The 13,579-nt window shown below is 43.8% G+C and overlaps 1 protein-coding gene and 1 long non-coding RNA gene across 4 annotated transcripts in view; both read left to right on the plus strand.

The window, feature by feature from the left end:
* The window catches only part of MYT1 (myelin transcription factor 1), a 172,398-nt gene that overhangs the window by 54,124 nt on the left and 104,695 nt on the right, over positions 1-13,579 (plus strand). For all 3 annotated transcript variants that reach the window (XM_087959158.1, XM_087959159.1, XM_087959160.1), the window contains exon 2: positions 3,464-3,564. The gene's annotated coding sequence lies outside the window, so the exon portion shown is untranslated. The remainder of the gene's footprint in view (positions 1-3,463; positions 3,565-13,579) is intronic.
* The window catches only part of LOC148131073 (uncharacterized), a 150,556-nt gene that overhangs the window by 26,053 nt on the left and 110,924 nt on the right, over positions 1-13,579 (plus strand). The window lies entirely within an intron of this gene.

Below are 13,579 nucleotides of genomic sequence, written 5' to 3' on the forward strand. Positions count from 1 at the left end.
AACACACACATAGCAATCCACATCACCCGGGAAGCTGCAAACCATCATAAATATTTATTGGTTGTCCAGCACCCAAATTTTAATTGCATGACCTTGAAGATGCTGCAATGGTCGTAAGTGCGAGGACCACTCCTAAATCGCTTTTTTTTCCCAGTCTTGCTTTAACTTGAAACAAACGGTTGCAAGTCAAGGACTAACCTAAAATATGTGTGATAAGCAAAAGTATGTTATTTTAGGCCAGAGAGTAGAGGTTTAAGATTAAATATAGAAACAGGGATGTCAATGTCGGATTTTCAAGTGATGAAATCCATTTAAAAAGAATAAAACAAAGTCCATCTTCCAAGACAATTTCTTTTATTTAGGAAAGCATCAAATTGGCAAAGTCCACGGTAATTCTGGATCTGACACAACCAGGGGTGAGATTCTACCAGTGCGCACCTATTTGCTAGAACCGGTTGTTAGCATTCTAAGCAGTTGGGAGAACCGGTTGTTAGAAGAAATTACTGGCCTAATCCTGTAAGGAAGGCAGGAAGGAAACATTCTGGTGTTGCTTGCAGAAACTGCCTCTCCGTGAACCCTTATTACATTCTTGGCAGGACTAGACTTCCTGTCTCAGGAACTTCTCTGGAGTTTTTTTCCTCTCCTTTGCTGGTACTTTGCTTGTGTGGAGTGACCATTCAAAGTTACAATGGCACTGAAAAAAGTGACTTATGACCGTTTTTCACACTTACGACTGTTGCAGCATCCCCACAGTCATGAGAGGCCAGGCGAGGAGATGCATGCCTCGATGTGAGTGATATTGAGTTGGCCACACCCAGCCAATAACGTGACCACCAAGCCACGCCCACCCAATCACATGACCATCAAGCCACGCCCACCACCTAAGCCATGCCTACAGAACCGGTTGTTAAAAAATTTGAATCCCACCCCTGCTTTATACCCGTGATGGCGAACCTATGGCACACCTACCACAGGGGGCATGCAGAACCCGCCCTCTGGGCACGCGAGCCACCGCCTCCGCTCAGTTCCACAGCGCATGGGTGCACACCTCTCACCAGCCATCTGGTCTTCGGATCTCTGCCGCACAGCCGTGGGGGGCAGGGCACGTGTGCAGGGGATGGGATGCATACACAGGGATGCGTGTGCCTGTGGGGGGGGCATGTACAGTGGGGCAGGCACATGCGTGTGGGGCAGGAGAGCATGGCATTTTGGTGATGCGCACACACATGCATGCTTTGGGCACTCAGTGCCAAAATGGTTAGCCATCACTGCCCTATACCGTTTGAGACAAGTGGGTGTCCAATGTTTTAAAAACCTCCAACGTTGGAACACCTACAGCTTCTGGTGGCAAGCTGTTCCACTGGTTAATTGTTTTTATTTTATTTTATTTTGTCAAGCGATTATTAGATAACAGGTATAAGTATAAACATGGTTATGAATACATGAAATGGATACAAATAAGAAAACAATTGTCCTTAACTATTATGAAGTTTCTCCTTAATTCCAGGTTGCTTCTCTCCTTGATTAGTTTCCATCCATTGTTTCTTGTCTGGTCTTCTGGGGCTTTGGAGAATAAGTTTAACCCCATCCCTCTTTGTGGCAGCCCCTCAAATGTTGGAAAACTGCTATCCTGGGACCCCTTCTTTTCATTAAACGTAGACCTATCCAATTCTTGCAATTGTTCTTCGTATGTTTTTGTCTGCAGGCCTTTAATCTGCTTAGTTGTTCTTCTCTGCACTTTTCCCAAAGTCTCAACAGGGATGCAGGATTCCAGGTGTGGTCTCACTAAGGGTTTATAAAGCGGTACTAATATTTCTTTATAAAACCTTAGTAATGCCACACCTGGAATAGTGCATCCAGTTTTAGTCACCACATTCCAAAAAAAACATCAGCCAGAGAAGGCTGTATATCCCATGGGTCAAGAAATTTGGACTGGAGGGATCTAGGAGGAGGGTCTTCCCAGCTTCTGCCTCCACCCTATGGAAACTCTTAGCTTCCCCTCCACAAGGTGATGTGAGCCCTCCCTCTTCTAACTTACTGGATGAGTCTTAAGACATGACTTGGCCAATCTCAAAGTCCGACTGCAGCCTTAGCGATGGCTGGTGGCCTGAAAACCTTCTTGCTGCCTTGTTAACCTCCTAAGTTTTGAATTTTAACCTGATTTATGTCATCTTCTAAGTTGGTTTTAACTCTCGTTTTTAAGCTATGCTGTTCTCCATGTATTTATATGGTTTTATTGTGCTGCTATAAATTGCCTAGCATCACTTACGGTAGGTGAGATGAGCGACGTAGAAATTTAATTTAAAAATAGCCTGGCTTCTCTTACTGATGATATGCGTGGAGTCCTTGGTGCTCTCTGAACTTGGCTGTTTTCTTGCAGAAGTTTCATTGCCCAATTAGGTAACATCATCAGTGCAAACCCCAATCCCTTCTAAAACAGATGTTGTTACCTAGTTGGGTAATAAAAAGTCTGCAAGAAAACAACCAAGCTCAGAGAGTGTGATGAACCAAAGGGGCGTGTCACAAAGGCAACACAGTCCGATAATCAGTAGGAGTCCCTTCATTAGCTCCAACTTTTCCCCCAATGTCCTGGTTACCTTTTGGCTGGAGAAAAACTCTCCCAGGAACAGCCTTTGACTGCAGAGAATCAAGTCCAAAACGTGGTCAACAAAAACTGTAACTATAAGTCCAATCAAGGCAAGATGAGGTAATTAGTCCGGCAGGGCAAGAGAAGGAATTCCAGACAGTACAGGCATGACAATAACTCAACATGGTTGGGAACACAGATAAGCAAAATCAACACAAGATAAATTCGCATTTGCTCCCAGCAGCTGTTGCATGCAGCATGCATTTATTTTAAACTCTCTTCCCAGCTGTGGCTAATGAAGGAAATCAGGACCCTTTCCTCCTCCATAAGCCACACAACCCATGTTGCTCTCTTCTCCGTTCCTCCCTGCCTGCCCTAGGATGAAGAGGGGGTGGGCCTGGGTCTTCCTCTGAACTCCTTCTCCTTGTTCTACCTCTTCCCTGCTCTGCCCAGCCGAACTTTGCCCTTCCCCAGTTTCTTCCACAACCAACAGAGCTACACTCCTACTCCCTGTCAGCTGTTCTTCTTCCTCCTCGGATTCAGACTCTGACAGGGGCATGACAGAGAGCACCAAGGACCCCACAGTTGTTCTCCTCCTCCTCCTCCCTCTTTTCTAGCACTCGTGATGTTACCTAGTTGTGTAATGAAATGTCTTCAACAAAACAACCAACCTCAGAGAATACAAAGAATCCCGCACTCCTCCTCCTCCTTCTCTTCCTCCTTTACTCCACCCTGCCTTCTAGCACTGGTGATGTTATCTAGTTGGGTAGTGATATGTCTGCAAGTAAACTTAGAGAGCACCAAGGACCTCGTAGTTCAACCCTGAGCTTCAAATATTCCTTTCTGATTCCATGCACTTTCTTCTTCTCTCCTTAGAAAATGAGTTCCGAGGCAAACTGCTGAGTCAAAGGTGGACCCAGGGGGAGAAAATCAACAGTTGTGAGTCAGCCCCAAACCTCCACAAGAGACACATCAAGGTGAGAAAGCCATTCTCCAGACCTAAGTTGTGGAAACAATGCCACGGTGCATTTCCTTGAGTTGGGACGGTAGGCCCATGTTTTGATGGGTCAATTTGAAGATCTCTTGACCTTCAGCTAACTTCCAAAGTTGGTGGAGGGAATCCATAAAGACTGTGGCTAAGGGAGACTTGTAGGGTCTTAGCTTGGTGATTTTCTTGCAGACATTTCATTACCCAGCTAGGTAACATCATTAGGGCTAGACGAAAGTAGGGTTTGTGCTCTGTTTATATGGATGTGGTTGCCCTGTCAGTGTTAGTGGGAGTGTTCTTGGTGGGTTCCTTGATTAGGCTATATGGTTTAATTGTTTCTTTATCCGAGTTGGCAGTTCCTTGATTGTCCCACCAACACTGACAGGTCACTGGTATATAAACAGAGAGCAAACCCCACTCCCTTCTAGCATTGATGATGTTACCTAGTTGGGGGATGAAATATCTGCAAGAAAACAACAGCATCAAGAACCCCATGGTCATCGTCCTCCTCCTCCTCCTCTTCAAATCCAATGTCAACTCATAAAGCTATGCCTGTTTTCAAGTTGCCATAAGCAAGTGTGTGTGTGTGGGGGGGGGAACCTGAAGGAGCAATATGGCAATTAAAACCAGAAGTACATTCCATGCTTATCTCACAAAGACTGTAGCCTAGGCTACTGGCTCTTCTGACCCTGAAAATCTTTTATTGGAGAATGTGATTGATGACACCCAGCCCGGGAACGTGCTTCATTGGAGAATCTGATTTATGACACACCCAGGGGGGAGGAGAGGAAACAGGGTCACAAATGACCATAAATTACATGAGGCAGAGTTGGCTTCATATGGCTCAATGTCAACATGTTGCTCCTAATAAATCTTTTGGATTCTTTTGAAGCTTGGCTTGAGGCTCATGATTTCATTAGGGCAATCGCCGGAACCCTGGCACCCCACTCATGTTAGCACTGATGATGCTATCTAGTTTGGCAATGAAATGTCTGTGTGATGACCTAGGACATGGCACAAAAGCAACAAAGTCACAAAAGTAGGTAAAGTTCCTTTAATTCCTCCAACTTGGCTTCCAATGTCCAGTTATCATCAGCTGGAGAAAAAACTCTCCCAAGAACAGTTTTTAAAGGGAAGAAATTCAGTCCAAATCCAAAGTACATATAAATTATAAATAAAAACCAACACAAACCACGCTGCAGCAATTAACAAGACAGGACAGGATAAGGAATTGCAGAACTCAAAAGATAACGAAACACACACAGTTGGGAGGACGCCGGAACCCACATAAGACTTGACAAACAAAGATAATGCACGCTTTGCTTCCAGCAAGGTTCTCTATGCAAACACCCTCTTTATCCTGTTTTCCCAGCTGCAGCTAATGAAAGGAATCAGGGCCTTGTTCTCCCCCATAACCCACGTTGCTCCCTTCTCCGTTCCTCCCTGCGTGCCCTAGGATGAAGAGGGGGTGGGCCTGGGTCTTCCTCTGAATGCCCAGCCGGACTGTGCCCTTCCCCAGTTTCCTCCACAGCCACTGGAGCCACACTCCCACTCCCTATCAGCTGTTTGACCTCCCCCTCAGAATCACATTCCAACAGGGGCATGACAGTCTGCAAGAAAGCAACCAAGCTGAGAGAGCACCAAGGATCCCATCCTTCTCCTTCACCACCACCACTCCACAAACACCCCTCCCTTCTAGCACTGATGATGATACCTATTTGGGTAATGAACCATCTGCAAGAAAACAACCAAGCTCAGAGAGCATCAAGGCCTCCCACAGTCCAACTCTGAACTACAAATATTATCTTCTAAGGTAGACTTCTCATCCATCTGCCTTCCAAAATCTGTTGAGACTGCAATTCCCAGAACTATCATGTCATCTGCAACTCTTACACTGCAAAAACATATGGACTACACAACTCGATCAGGGCAAAGCAATAGAAGCAATCTACACAGACTTCTGTAAAGCCTTCGATTCAGTGGTACACGACAAACTACTCCTAAAACTAAAATCTTATGGTATCTCTGGACACCTGCATAACTGGATAGAAGCATTCCTGTCAAACAGACAACAAATGGTCAAAATTGGGAGCGTACTATCAAATTCTGTACCTGTCAATAGGGGTGTCCCCCAAGGCAGTGTTCTAGGACCAACTCTTTTCATACTCTATATAAATGACCTCTGTGATCATATCAAGAGCAACTGCGTTCTCTTCACTGATGATGTAAAGCTAAAAATACCACAGACAATACTGCTACCCTTCAAAAAGACCTTGACTATGTATCAGAATGGTCAAACAAATGGCAACTTCAAATCTCAACAAATAAATGCTCTGTCCTACATATTGGCAAAAAAAATCAGAAAATAAAATACAGGCTGAATAGTCAAGACCTTGTTGATGATCCAAACTCTGTCAAGGATCTTGGAGTACTCATCTCTAATGATCTAAGTGCTGGAGCCCACTGTAACTACATAGCCAAAAAGGCATTAAGAGTTGTTAACCTAATCCTACGTAGCTTTTTCTCTGGTAATATCACACTAATAACTAGAGCATACAAAACATTTGCTAGACCAATACTTGAATACAGCTCATCAGTCTGGAACCCACATTACGTATCTGATATTAACACAGTTGAGAAAGTCCAGAAATATTTCACAGGAAGAGTTCTCCACTCCTCTACTTGTTGCAGAAGACCTTATGCCACCAGACTCGAAATTCTAGACCTAGAAAACCTAGAACTATGCCACTTTTGGTCCGATCTAAGTATAGTACAGTGTATAAAATCATACATTGCAATGTCCTACCTGTCAATGAATACTTCAGCTTTAACCATAATAACACAAGAGCAAACAATAGATACAAACTCAAGGTAAACCGCACCAAACTTGATTGCAGGAAATACGACTTCAGCAACAGAGTGGTCAATGTCTGGAATACTCTACCTGACTCTGTGGTTTCTTCCCCAAACCCCCAAAACTTTAACCTTAGACTGTCTACTATTGACCTCACCCCTTTCCTAAGAGGTCTGTAGGGGGCGTGCATAAGTGCACCAACGTGCCTACCGTCCCTGTCCTATTGCTTTATTTTTATTTTTCTCATATGTATCCATTTCATGTATTCATAACTATGTATATACTTATGCCTATTATCTTGTAAGCAATTGACAAAAATAAATAAATAAAATAAAAATAAAAAAATTACCTGCTCTGCCCTCCCAGCATTCCTGCCTCCCCCCCCTCCCCAGTCTAGATTGGCATCCGTTCCACGAATACTTTAAAAGCGGATACTTTCCCTTCCTGTGAGAGGAAATATATGATGCTCTGCTGAATTAGGATGGCCGGAAGTGCAGAATTCAACTTTCCCAGTTCTTTCCCCAAGCTTAACGTTTTTGTAATTGATTTGTGCAACTGAATTTTTGCACGGCTTCCCTTTGCAACGAGGAAGTGGCCATACACCATTTTTACCTGCCGGTACTGTTTGTACCTACCAAGCTCTTCCTGGTTCAAAAAGAAAAGTTTTTCTCGTTAGATGAAAGTGATTAAAACTGAAATGGAGGCAATGCGAGGTGCATGAGCCAAGAGAGAATTATCCAGCCTGTTCATAATCGGTCAGCCCGGAGGCTGCTATTGTTTTTAATGAGCTGCTTTTTCCATACCTTTAATAGCCTCTTGAAGTATTATGAGCCAGTGATAATGGCTAATCAGTGCTTGTTTCCTTTCCATAATAATAATAAAAAAGTTTTTCTCAGCACCAACCTCATTTTGAAGCCAACATTGTAAAGATCTGCTGTGATTCCTCCCTTTTTTAGGCAAAAAATAAAAGAGTTCTCCAGCAGTACACTCAGCTTTTTACATTTTTGGCACCACGTTGCTACGCTTTTCCTTCACAGCTCTTTAAAAATAGAAATGGGGCGCATAAGTGATACGGGGAATAAAGTCATCCTTTTGATGGTTGAATTTGGGTTGTTCTAGAAATGGCTGGAAATGTTGAGAGATTGGAAGCAAAATATTGATCATATATGTGTGTGTGTGTGTGTGTGTGTTTGTGTTTTCTTAAGTTTTTGTGGGTACTTACATGTATGGTATTCAGCTTTGTTTGGGTATTTTCCCACGTCATTATAGTTGTGCTTTTAAAGTTGTAGCAACGTTTCTGCAGAATCTCATCTGCCATCATCAGGCTTCTGTATTGTGTTCATCTGTGAGTCAGACTTTCACAGCCATTTCAGTTTTAAATTTGGGGCTAGCCTACTGCTGTGACAGAATGGTTTTTTCTTCATCCTGATTGGTTGGGAGTCTTGGTCTGTGTTTATTGGTCTTGGAGTTTGCTGTGTTCTGCTTGATTGGTGTTTTTAATACTTTCTGTCTGTTTTGTAGCATTTTTTTGTCTTGATTGGCTGACAACATTGTGTTCTTAGCCCCAAATTTAAAACTGAAACGGCTGTGAAAGTCTGACTCACAGATGAACACAATACAGAAGCCTGATGATGGCAGATGAGAATCTGCCGAAATGTTGCTACAACTTTGAAAGCACAACTACGACGTGGGAAAATACCCGAACAAAGCTGAATACCACACACACACACACACACACACACGGTATATATACAGTGTGCATATATATACTGTGTATGTATGTATGTATGTATGTATATATATATATATATATATATATATATATATTATATATATATATATATATATATATATATATATAATTTGTGTATTACTGCATAAAAACAAGTTGGAAGTCTTCCTTCCTTCCTTCCTTCCTTCCTTCCTTCCTTCCTTCCTTCCTTCCTTCCTTCCTATTCTCATCTCCTCTTCCTTCACATCTCTTTTCCTACCTTCCTTCCCTCCCCCTTTCATCCTTCCTTCCTTCCGCTCTGTCTTTTCCTTCCTTCCTTCCTTCCTTCCTTCCTTCCTTCCTTCCTTCCTTCCTTCCTTCCTTCCTTCCTTCCTTCCTTTCTTCTTCTCTCCCCTTCCCTTCTTTCTTCCTTCCTTCCTTCCCTCCCCTTCTGGCTTCCTTTTCCCCTTCCTTCCTTCTTTCCTCTTTACACCGCTAGCTGGCTTTTTCTTAGCTCTCTCTCGTGTTTCTTTTAGTATTTCTATCTTATAAGAAATTTTACTAAAATTCTTGGAAAAATAATGCAAAAGTCTGCAGCAGCAATTTCAGAATGTGTTACAGAGGCCAATGTTATGTCAGCCTACAAGGATCTGTGTGTTATACTTTTTTTTAAATAAAAACTTCTGGGTAAGGAGAGCTAGTTGGGTCAGAATAAATAACAAAACTAAGAAAGCACATGATCATTATTCCTTTGCGTTTCCAGGCACGAGGCTGCTCCCAATTTAATTTAATTAATATTAAAAAAAAAACATTTCTCCAGTTTTCCAGGAATATTTTACTTGAAGCAGCAGAGGTTCTGCCTGAAACCTGATTTAATTCCCAATTTAAACATTCCTGCTTGGAAAGCCACCTACCTAGCAACTCAATGAAGTGGCTTTTTGCTCCCAATTCCTTTCCTATTAAAAAATAAATAAGTGAGAACAAAAAGGCCACTGCATACCAGCAAACCCACAAACTCTGGATTGCCAAAAAGAAAACCAAAAAAACCCTGAATTAAAACGACCCCTTCTTAAGAGATAGGCACGTGGGGAGAAGTTGCTAAAAAGGCCAGGTGAAAAGAAAAAAAATTGAAACGGCTCTTTGCACCCGCTCTGTGAATGAGCCTTCCTTCTTACAAATCCTTCAATGGAACTCTTTTAACGGGAAGGAAGAAATTTGCCAAAAGAAAAGTGGAGGTTTGTTGTTTGCAGACAGGAAGGCCTTTAAGAGAGAGAGAGAGAGAGAGAGAAAGATCCAGCTGCAACTTTCTGAAAAGGAGGGGAAAGCAACAGCAGAACTGTTAAAAGTTCAGGCTGAATTATCTTGCCAAGCAAGAATTGGGGGCTTTTGTGCAGAGATCGGTCCACTCTTAGCGGCGTCCAGGCAAACACGGCGGCCTGTGTGCCCCCCCCAGAAACAAGGCATCGACTTGTGACAGGCGAAACAAAGTTAGTGGGAGACAGCTGGGCCAGTTGGCATCTCAGGTCCTGTTGCCAGAGGCTCAGCTGACTGAAAAGAAAGTTCCTCCTGGCTTTAAGCCCTGAAAGAGTCGTCCTGTCCTTGCAAGGATGATGAAGAAGGAACTTCTCCGAGGCTGTTTTATTTATTCTTTATTTATTATTAAACCTATTATTGAAGCCAATGCAATCCTAAATTGCATTAACAGGGGGATGAAATCAAGATCACATGAGGTATTACCGTAGTACTGCTCTATAAAGCCTTTACAAGGCCACACCTAGAATACTGCATCCAGTTTGGGTCACCACGCTATAAAAATGATGTTGGGACTCTGGAAAGAGTGCAGAGAAGAGCAACCCAGATGAGGAGCCTAAACATAAGGAAGAATGGTTGTAGGAATCGGGTATGTTTAATCTAGTGAAAAGAAAGACTATGGGGAGATATTTGAGGGGCTGTCACAAAGAAGAGTGGGTCAACCTATTTTCCAAAGCACCAAAAAGGAAGATGAGAAGCTTCTTCTTCTTTTCTTCAGCGTTCACCACAGAGTTATAGATTTTCGCCTTCAGGCGCATCGGCATCTTCTTGTCACAGAGGACGCCCGTGACGGACTTCCATTTGCCCCACGCTGCGTTGATCCTGGCTGCCACCTCAGTTTGTAGTAGGCCTTCTTCCCCAAGAGTAGTTCCCAGGTACTTGAAGGTGGAGGCGCGCGTAGGTCCTGCCCGCTCACGTGGATGGAGCCTGTCATTTAGTTGTCAGTGGTCAGGTATTCGGACTTCTTTAGGTTCAACCGAGCCCGAACTGCTCGAGGCGGTCGTGCCACTGTTGGACTAGGTGCTCGAGTTCAGCCTTGCGCAGGTTGGCCAGGAACACATCATCGGCGTAGAGCAGCGTCCATGGGGCGGGCGTGTGCAGGTCGTGGTGTAATTGTGTCCATCACCAGAATGAACAGCAGTGGTGAGAGAGCAGAGCCCTGGTACGCCGACGGTGATATTGAACTCCTGAAGATGAGAAGCAATGGATGGAAACTAACCAAAGAGAGAAGCAACCTAGAACTAAGGAGAAATTTCCTAACAGTTAGAACAATTAATCTGTGATGACCCAGAGCATAACACAAACGTAACAAAATCCAAAACGTAAATAAATGTCTTTTAATGCCTCCAGCTTGGCTCCATTGTTCAATAATTCTCAGTTGGAGATAAAACTTACTCAAAAATAGTCTTCAAAAGAAAGCAATACTGTCTGAATTTAATGAGCTAATAGAGGTGAAATAAAAAACCAAAACAAACTACAATGAAGGAATTTCCACAACAGACCAGGATAAGTAATTACCAAATTCAAGGAGATAACAAGGCACAGTCTGTTGGAAGGACGCCAACCAAGATAACTTCAGCGCAAAATAAAACACGCTTTGCTTCTGGCAATGCTGTGTTTCAACCGTCTCTCTTATATACTTTTCTCCCCAGCTGCAACCAGTGAGGGGGATCATGGCCGCTTCCTCTCTCGTAAACCAATTTGTTTCCTTCTCCATTCCTCTCTGCGTATCCTAGTTCTTCCTCTGACTGCCCAGTCGGCCTCTGCCCTTCCCCAGCCTCCTCCACAACCTCCGGAGCTACACCTCCACTCCCTGTCGGTTGTTCCTCCTGTCCCTCAGAGTCCGACTCTGCCAAGGGCATGACATAATCAATGAAACAGTTTGCTTTCAGAAGTTGTAGATGGTCCATCACTGGAGGTTTTTCAGAAGAGATTGGACAGCCCTTTATCTGAAATAATATAGGGTCTCCTGCTTGAGCAGGGGGTTGGACTAGAAGACCTCCAAGGTCCCTTCCAACTCTGTTATTCTACGATTCATTCAAATGCTGCTCTGAATTTCTGGATGAAGTCATTTGTTACAGTGGAGTTGACAGTAGACTTCCATCAGCTGGGTTTTGAGTGTTTGAGGCCAATCACGTTGCACAGTGACACACCAGCAAGTTCACAAAAGATCTTTTGGCTGTTTTGCCAACACCCGTGCCCAGATCAGTTACCAATCTGAGCAACTGCATTGTGGCATCATGGTTTTCTTATTTAGCTTTGATGTTGCTTAGAGACCTTTGTGTGTGTGAGGGGCCTCGGTGTAGGATGCACACCCAGTTCATCCAGCTAGGAAGTTTACTGCTCGATAGATTGTATGACTGAGGAAAATGAGTTAATTTGGGAATCAGGCTTTTAACAGAATAAGAGAGTTAAAAAAAACCATTCAATTGATTTATTTGCATATTAGTTTGTTTTAAACATACTTGCTGCCCATCTCATTTTAACCCTGAACTATAAATATTCTCTTTTATTGAAGTGATTTTGGAAATCCATAGTAACCTAGTCTGGCTCAGATTTTCGGCAGGTGGCAGGAGGCTAGCCTTGACTAACTGACCACCCCCCCTCTTCTTATCTATGTAGATTCTCAGTCATCCACGTCATGGTTGTCTCAAAGGTGCTTCTTTTCAAGAGGCAACTGGACTTTCTGGTTTTTCTTTGAATGTATGTTTCACTTCTCATCCCAGAAGCTTCTTCATCCCACCTGCATTTAAAGACAAAGGCCACTCTTTTGTAGACAGCAAACTCCATATATTTTGGACAGAAAGGGCCGCTGGTTTGAAAGAGAGGTCCAAGAGGCCATCGACGTCAAAATTACCAAGGATTCCTCTTTCCCGCTCTTCCAATTTTATCTGAGAAGCCATTTTGTGAAGTAGGTTCGTCTCACCTACACCTTGATCGGTCTAAAATGACCCGGTGAGCTGTTCTGACAAACAGCAGATTTTTAACCCCCGTTTATATTCTAATCGCTACACCACATAGAGGGTGTCCTGCTTGAGCAGGGGGTTGGACTAGAAGACCTCCAAGGTCCCTTCCAGCTCTAGTCTGATTGATTGATTAATTGATTGAATAGCCCTCTCTCAACAGAAAGGGAAGGATACACATCATCTATCTCCAGTCTACAACGCAATCCTTTCAGTAGTTCCAAAAAAGGCTCCACACCCATTTGCAGCACTCAGGTAAACCCTGAGGACTTTGCAATGCCACAACCACCATCTAAATCAGGATCCCTTCCTCCCCCCTCTCTGTCCCTGGCCAGTTTTCCCCATCTCCTTCCTCCCCATCAAGGCGAGCACTTTGGATGGTTCGCAGTTAAATGTTTTATTTGCACCGTTTGTTTATGCAAATGAAAACTGACAGCCAAGCCTTGTTAGGCTGTTTATTACACAGCAGTAAATTTTCATTTGAGGCCTTGAGAGGACTGGAGAGTGGTTTCTAATGGATGCTCTCCCCAGATTCGAAACAGGGACCACCGCCGTTCTTGTCACACACGGGGCGTGGGGGGGTTGACTTTGGCAGAGAAACTGGGAGGATAAAACGAGGTGGAGTAGGTTAAGTAAGCCAACTGCTAGTTAATTCAGCTGTGAACAAAACTCACCAAGGGAGGAATGTCAGGAGAATTTAAATCAAGCAGTTGGAAGGCCCTAAAGAGAGAGAGGTGGGGGGACACAGCAGAAAGGAAAAAGGCAGAAGAGATCTATGAAACCACAGCTGGGAGCCACAGGAACAAATGCGCAAGCTACAGAGCCATGTGCGGGGAGCGTGCCTTGACAAGGAACACATTCTGTGTGGGCTGTTGTTTTGGTGGCTTATAAAATGTACTTCCAAAATAGTGGGAAGGGAAAGAAAGAAGGAAGGAAAGAAGGAAAAGAGGGGAGGGGGAAGGAAGGAAGGAAGGAAGGAAGGAAGGAAGGAAGGAAGGAAGGAAGGAAGGAAGGAAGGAAAAGAGGGGAGGGGGAGGAAGGAAGGAAGGATCAGTGAAAAGAAGAGGTTTGCAGAAAGTCCAATAGTACCTTCAGAGTGCTAACTTCTCTGGATGGATATGCATCTTCCTTCCTTCCTTCCTTCCTTCCTCCTTCCTTCCTTCCT

Source organism: Notechis scutatus, chromosome 3 (genome assembly GCF_049901735.1).
Source record: "Notechis scutatus isolate UNSWTSFEM ecotype Mainland chromosome 3, rNotScu1.2, whole genome shotgun sequence".
NCBI lineage: Eukaryota > Metazoa > Chordata > Lepidosauria > Squamata > Elapidae > Notechis > Notechis scutatus.